General features: G+C 41.0%; 1 pseudogene across 1 annotated transcript; it reads left to right on the forward strand.

The window, feature by feature from the left end:
- The first annotated feature begins 454 nt into the window (after positions 1-454).
- LOC311619695 (large ribosomal subunit protein uL22-like) lies at positions 455-1003 on the forward strand (annotated as a pseudogene). Its single transcript has one exon. The product of its transcript is annotated as a large ribosomal subunit protein uL22-like (transcript).
- Positions 1004-6060: the final 5057 nt, after the last annotated feature.

Genomic DNA, 6060 nt, shown 5'->3' on the forward strand with positions numbered 1-6060 from the left:
ACATCCCTGAGGGCTCCCGGACTGTAGGAGGGGGCAGGCTGGGCTGAGGGACCTTCCCCCAGTGCACAAATTTCATGCACCAGGCCTCTAGTTTTTTAATAATGTAAAGGGGTCCTGAGACCAAAAAGTTTGAGAAACCTGATCTGGGTCCCTGTCATTGTCATATAACTCAGTCTTGAGCAATGGGACCTAAGAAAAGTCTGGATGGGTGAAGATGATCGTCTGAGAAAGTGTTTCTCCTTCAGAAAGATGTTCCTATGCATGGGTGTGACTGTGTGAAGATATGCTTCTGCAACCATGTGAAGACAAGATGGAGTGTTAAAGCCAAAAGCCTGCTAATTCAGGTCCCACCCAACACCAAAGCCCAAGTGTTGACTATTACACTTGATTCCTATTAACTTTAAGCATGGCAGGTAAAGCTCTTCCAGTAAGTGACATGAGGTAACCTCTGAAAATGGTTCATTATTCACTCAACCCAGAAAACCCCACAAAATCATGCAAATCAAGAAGTTCAAATCATGTTCACTTTAAGAACACCTGTGAAACTGCCCAGGCCATCAGGGGTATGCGTATCCAAAAAGCCACTGGGTATTCAAAAGATGTCACTTTACAGCAGCAATGTGTGCCATTCTGTCGTTACAATGGTGGGGGTGGTAGGTGTGCTAAGGCCAAACGGGGAGGCCGGGCCCAGAGTCAGTGGCCCAAAAGAGTGCTGTGTTTTTGTGCTGCACATGCTTAACAATGCAGAGAGCGATGCTGAACTTAGAGTAGAGTCTCTGGTCATTGAGCTCCTCCAGGTGAACAAAGCTTCCAAGATGGTGCACAGAACTTGCAGCTCGTGGGCAGATTAATCCGCATGGGCTCTCCCTGCCACACTGAGAGGATCCTTCCTGAGACAGAGCAGGTGGTTCTTAAACCAGAAGTGGAGATTGCACAGAAGAAAAAGGTATCCCAGAAGAAACCGAGGAAACAAAAACTTACCCTGAGAGTAAATTCAGCATAAAGAAAATGCTAATGAAAGCAAGAAAAGAAAAGAAAAGAAAAAAAAAAAAAAACAGGTAAAAACCCAAAGAAGCTGAAAAGTCATGAGAGTTTGCATATATTGTCTCTTGAAAGCCAGCATTGTGATAGCCTGTGAAAATAGTAATAGAGAAAGTAAGAGCCAGATCATCAGTCCCAGGGGATTGGCCCAAATTTTAGGAAAATTTGGAAGGAATTTTGGGGGGCTTGAAAAGTGTCTTCTTCCCCAGCCTCTCTTCCCACTCCCTTCTACAACCAATTCATACTCATCTGGAATCTCATCTCAATATGTGAACTTATTGGGATATAAGGTCTTTGCAGATATAATTGACTAACATAAAATGAGGTCATACTGAATTAGGGTAGACCCTTAGTCCAGTGATTTATCTATGATAATAAAAGTGTAATATGCTAACTAGCCCATACAGCCAAAAGACCTTCTGGATGTCCTTCTGGATGAAGCTGCGACAGTGAGGGCCAAGGCACAGGTAGTTAGGGACAATCAGGCAGGCAGGAGAGCAGTTAGGAGCAATCAGGCAGTCAAAGATGGTTAGGGGTGATCAGGCAGGCAGAGGTGGGTAAGGCTAATCAGGCAGGCAGTTGAGCAGTGAGGGGCATGAGGCAGGCAGGAAGAAGCAGTTAAGGGTGATCAGGCAGGCAGGCAGAGTGGTTAGGGGTGATTAGGCAGGCACACAGGCCAGTGGTTAGGAGCCAGTGGTCCCAGATTGCAAGAGGGATATCCAACAGCCAGTTTAGGTCTAATCCCACAAGGGATCCCCTCGGGGTTGGGCCTAAAAGGGTAGTCATATATCCCTTGAGGGGTCCCAAATTGCAAGAGGGTGCAGGCTGGGCTGAAGAACCCCGCCCCCCTCCCGGCCTCAGTGCACGGATTTTGTGTACCTTATAAGTATCTTATAAGAGAGAAGGACACAGAGACAGACATAGAGGCTGTGGCTACAAGCCAAGAAATGCCAGGATTTCAGGGAACCACCAGAAGCTAAGCAGAGGCCAGGAAGGGTTCTCCAAGAGAGACTTCAAAGGGACATGGCCTCTCTGACACTTGCTTTCACAATTCTAGTCCCTAAAGCTTCAAGAGAATCAATTTCTGTTGCTTTAAGGCAGCTGGTTTGTGGCACGTGGTTATAGCAGCACTAGGAAATGAATACAGGATTCAAAAGAGAATCTTCATGGTAATTAAGGTTAGAAAAATAAGCTGACTGAGAATCTAAAGCCTAGAAAAGATTAAAAAAACAACAACACTTCCTGTCCTTGAGTTCAAACCTAATGTGATTTTCATAGAAGCAAAGTAGGAAGTTGTTTCCCATGCTCACCCTGGAAAGAATGAAAAGCTGCTGCTTGGGAAGTCCTGGCTTTAGTTCTGCCTCCTGGTTTCAATTCTGTTGGGCTATAGAGCCTTAAACATCTTTCCCATCTAGTTCTTCAGTTTTCTCATTTGCTATATAAGGGGGCTGGCCCACATGTTATGTAGCTCTAAAATTATACTATTATTATTAGCTTATTTATATTGAGAAAAATTTTCTGGATAGAAGAGAATTTTTAATGTTCCAGTGGATTACCAAATAATATTATGGATTTCTTCTTTAAAACATATTCATAAATAGGATTGATCTGATAGCCACAGCTTGGGGGGACAATTGCAGATTGTATAATATCCCTTCAAAACAGACATTGCCACTCTAACCAGTTTTGCTCAGTGGATAGAGCATCAACCTGAAGGGTCCCAGGTTTGATTCTGGTCAAGGGCACATGCCCAGGTTTGGGGCTTTATCCCCAATAAGGGGCATGCAGGAGGCATTCGATTAATGACTTTCTCATCACTGATGTTTCTATCTCCCTCTCCCCTCCCTTCTTCTCTGAAATCAATAAAAATATATTTTTAAAAAAGCAGACATTGCCAATTTCCAAAGTCTTCAGGAGCCAGACAGTAACATAAGGGAGTCAAACAGATGGGGTAATAAAATGGCGAGGGGCGGGGCTGCGGTGAACTTGAGTGCTCCTGGGTCCTTACAGGAAGGAACCACTGGACTGCATGACAGTTGTTGCCAATAGTACCGTGGGCCTAGGGTGCCAAATCTTCAAATTAGTCAAAGAAAGCCAGAACTTTCAAGTGAAGTCTTTCAAATTTTAAACATTTTTGTAATTGAATTAAATTTAAAAATTAACACTGCCAGACAAAAAAAAAAAACAAAACAAACAAACAAACAAAAAAAACTTCTATTGACTCAACATGATTCCTCAACTTACCAGTTTGTAGTCTTTGCTTTAAGGCCTTGGATTGGATTCAACGTTTACTAAAATTCATGAATATGCAGCTTAATGAAATATCCAAGCTTTTGAACATCCTTTGCTTGCTCATTTCTATAAGTAAAAATAGTTTTAGCAGGTGTCCTGAGAACACAAGATATTATCTCTGTGCTGTAGTTTTGGAACCAAAAGGAAACACGTTTCCATTACTTGAGAGCCCTTGAGCACAACTTAGATTTAGGACTTAGGTCTCCTGATTCTTTACCCGGCATTCCTCCCATGGCTCCTCCACCACGCATACCAATGAGAAGGTCCCAGGCAAAAGCCATTTGCTTTATTTCCATATGCATGTGAATTTTGGTACTGGAAGCAGCCCAAAGGTATAGATATTATCTTAAGAGAAATCATAGGTTGTGTTTGAACTTGTTATGTATCAGAAAAAAAGAAAATGATTGAGAAATTTGGTGTTGGTTCAAGTTATCCTATAACTATAGAATGTGGTTGAAATTGCAAGGACCAAAATATCTCAAGTATAAAAGGTCATATGAAGTAGTAACTGGAATGCTACCAGGAAGTGATTCCAGAGGGAATTATGTATAGTTATTTTTACTCACACATGACAATCTCCATCTGTAATAGTTTACTTTATGTCCCAACTTGACTGGGCTAAGGGATGCCCAGATAACCCACAAAACATTATTTCTGGGTGTATCCGGTGAGAGTGTTTCTGGAAGAGATCATTATTTGAATCAAGAGGTGAGTCAAGAAGATTGCCCTCACCAGTGCAGGTGGGCATCATCCGATCAGCTGAGGGCCTCAATAGGACAAAAAGGCTGAGTGAGGATGGGCGAATTTGCTCTCTGCCTGAGCTGCACAGCCATCTTCTCCTGCCCTCATACACTGGCGCTCCAGGTTCTTGGGTTTACACCAGGGTCCCCCTGGTTCTCTGGCTTCCAGGTTTGAGCTGTAACCACACATTCAGCTTTCCTCAGCCTCCAGCTTACAGATGGAAGATTGTGGGACTTCGCCTACATAATTGCATAAGCAGTCCCTCATAAATCTCCACTCTCTCTCCAGTTGTAATACAAATAAATAATGCCATAATTAACAAAAAATAATATAAGAATAAAATCTGTTTCTCACACTCACAGCTATAAACTTATTTTTCCCCATACCTGCATATATACAATACATATAGATATGAGTAAATATCTATTTCTTTTTTCATTCATTTGCTTAATAACTGCTGTTTGAGCATTATTATATTTCAGGTAATATGTAAGCAATGAAGGGACAATAGTGAGCAAAATCAATATGGTTTTAAAAAAATATTTTATTAGTTTTTTTTTACAGAGAGGAAGGGAGAGAGATAGAGAGCTAGAAACACCGATGAGAGAGAAAAATTGATCAGCTACCTCCTGCACACCCCCTATTAGGAATGTGCCTGCAACCAAGGTACATGCCCTTGACAGAAATTAAACCTGAGACCTTTCAGTCTGCAGGCCAACGCTCTATCCACTGAGCCAAACCAGTTTTGGCCAATATGGTTCTTTTTCTCTCAAAGTGTAGAGGAGGAAACCGACAAATTAGCAGGAAGTATGAGCCCTAAATACTCAACCCCTAAAGATGAATTAGTACCTATGTACCCTTACCTTCCAAACATTTGACCAAGTGTTCCCTTGTTCACCTTTTCACCATTTGTTACTCTGTGGAAGCACTAGCAGTGTGCATCTTAATCCCCTGCTTAGAAAGGTAAGCCTGAATTTGAGAAGACATGAAGCTAAGAATGGCATCTTTAAAATTTACATTAGCATAACCGGAAAAGAACTGAAAAGACATGGTTCTTATCTTGTCTCTTCCACTTAGAGCTGTGTGGACTCTGCAACTCACTTGTCTCTCTGAACCTCAGCTCCTTTTCTTAAGTGAGAGTTTCAGCCTATCTGTCAGGACTGTTAGGATGAGGTAATGTATGCTATAGACCTGGAGATGCCTCTATGAACGACTGGCTTTATTGTTATGACTTCTGTGCTTTAAAACATGTTAAAAGTGTATTTTAACATTTATTACAAAAGTGTATTTTGTATACAAAGACTGAATTCTCATGTAAGCTATAATTATTACTCATGTAAGTAATAATAATGCATCAATATCAGTTTTTCTACAATATTATAACAAATGTACTGATTTGGACATGAAAGATTTTAATAGTAAGGAAAATTATGTAGGGAGTCAGGAGGAGAGAAGGGGAATATGGGAACTCTCTGTACCCCCCCCCCCCTCTTTTTTTAAAATTACTTATTGATTGATTTTTGAGAGAGAGAGAGAAACATCGATTTGTTGCTCCACTTATTTATGCATTCACTGGTTGATTCGTGTATGTTCCCCTGACCTGGGCAATGTTGGTCCATTGGGACAATGCTCTAACCAACTGAGCTACCTGTCCAGGGCCTCTCTGTACTTTTGATCAACATTTCTGTAAACCTAAAACTGCCCTTAAAAAAAAGTCCATTAATTTAAGAAAATAAAAAATTTTCTTTAGTATTAATAATTTGTTAAATTTATAATCTGCCCCCAAAGGGTATATTTTGTTAAATAAATTGAACTTGTTTACCTTGTCAATCTGCTAAGAGAAGCTTTTATTTAGAGAGAACAGAAGTGAGCTTTGGCCAGCCTCTATGAATAATCATAAATCACACATCAGTGGAGTTAAGTGTAATATCCTGTACTTACCAACAGAAGGTTCTATGACCTGACATGGAAATATATCAGGTATAA

This window comes from Pipistrellus hanaki (assembly GCF_964339955.1).
Source record: "Pipistrellus hanaki genome assembly, chromosome: 3".
NCBI classification, from domain to species: domain Eukaryota; kingdom Metazoa; phylum Chordata; class Mammalia; order Chiroptera; family Vespertilionidae; genus Pipistrellus; species Pipistrellus hanaki.